Here is a 2,049-nt window from a genome sequence, read left to right on the forward strand (position 1 = left end):
TGGGTATTTGTTAATCGGGTTACTTCTGGTTTTCTATATTTGTTGGATTTAATTTACATGTTGCTTAGATTAGTTCTATGAAAGGATGAGAAAATGATAGCAGATGATGCCTCTAACAAATTACATAATAGGATAGCAAGATGAGGAAAAGTAGATGAACGGATCTGGGTTGCAAAGTTTGGAAAGTGAGATCGATGAGGGAAGAAGATGAAACAGAGTTGGAATATAATTTGTTTCCATTAGAACCGTAAGATTTACTCACTAAACATCCAACGGCTGAGATTGAATGGTCCCTTTTTGTCCCTTAAATCGTATCCCGCAGGTGAGCAGCCCTGTATGAGTCACTCTCTACCAACCGATATTTGGTACAATTATCCGACTTGGGTTTATAGTGTTTTGTTTCTGTGTGTAGATTGTTCCAAAATTGGTTGCTTTAGAGGCTTTTCGTTATAATTTTTATTTTTTCTAAATACTAGATAAAGCACGTTGAATGGTATGATGCAGCTGTGGAGACTTGTTCTCAACCACATGGACAATCAAGGGGACTATATGGTCTGCAGAGGAGAGCTCAAGTTCATCATTATCTGGTGGATGGAAAATGATGGATGGAGACAGGACATTCTATGGATATCTAAGATTTTTTTAAGCGTATCAATTTGTAGTTAATATCCAAATTGAATTTCATAGAGAAAAATTGGATCACATCTCAATTTGTAAACAATTTTTTTGATTCTATAGACATAAATTGGATTAAAACTATATCAAAGAGCTGGCAGTCGAAAAAACGGCTATTGTTGAAGGCTTGTCTCAATGGATCGTAAGAGGTCATGTCCAAACGATTACTGTGGCTACACCTAATGTTGAAGATACAATTAGCACCATCCGATGAATGAAAGAGGGATATGAAACATACCTTGGTGTTCAAATTTTGGACCAGGCCGATATAATACATGTGTGTGTCACAACTTAAAAGTGACAGATGTAATACACATTACATGCGTTTTTCTTGTATTGATTTTCTTTTTGTATCAAAAGAATAATTAGATGAAAATGAGAATACGTGATGAGATGGATTATGAGTTTATAGTACGTACATAAGAAGAATTAGAAGGATACGGAGAAAAAGAATAATTGGATTCATACGTTTGAAAGTTATTTTGAATACTTTGATATTTTGAATTGTTTGTTAGATTTATTTCTATTAATTTAGATTTTTGGAAGTTGTAAAGTTGCGCTATTTACATTTGTATATATATTTTTTTGAGATAGTTGTTTTTGAGTTGTTGTATGGTTATGATGATAAGCCTCCAAGAGTTAAGTATGTTTTGAATTACAAGAGTTATGCTCTCAACCACATGGACAACCAAGGAAACTATGTGGTTTGCAGAGAAGAGCTCACACTCATCAACATTTGAGGACTTGAAAAAAATGGATGGAGACAGAACATTCTAAGGGATAACTGAACTTTTTAAAATTAATTTACGTGAAAGTAAACGGACATATAAGTGCTCTTCTAAATATGTTTATATTCAATGATTTAGGCATATCAGTTTCAAGTGAAAAAGTGTCAAAATGCCTTGAAAGAAAAACGAAAGGGGCAGTCGAAGCAAACGATGTGGAAAACATATCTCAACACCACAAGAAGAAGAAAGAGAAGAGAGACATTTCAAAAAGATGATGTGAAGAACAGATTCACACATCACTACCAAAAGAAAGGTTTTAGCCGATGAAAATAAAAAACCAGGCCGACGAATCATTTTTTCGTCTTTAGCTAATTAATATTTTCGTTGGCTATGGTCAACTTTAGCCGAGCGAAAGAATTTATTTCGTCAGCTAAAGTTCACAGACTATAGCCGACGACTTTAAACATTCTTTAGCCAACGAAATTAAAATTTCGTCGGCTAAAGTGTTTTATATTTGCAGATCTGGACAGCAGCTCATCTGGGAAAAAAAACGGGAGAAGAAAAAACAGGAGAAAAAGTTTTGGTGTTGTCGAAATCTGTCCATAATTAGTTTATGGAGCTATATATAGGTACGTACATGTGTATA

The sequence above is a fragment of the Fragaria vesca genome, linkage group LG4 (assembly GCF_000184155.1).
Source record: "Fragaria vesca subsp. vesca linkage group LG4, FraVesHawaii_1.0, whole genome shotgun sequence".
NCBI lineage: Eukaryota > Viridiplantae > Streptophyta > Magnoliopsida > Rosales > Rosaceae > Fragaria > Fragaria vesca.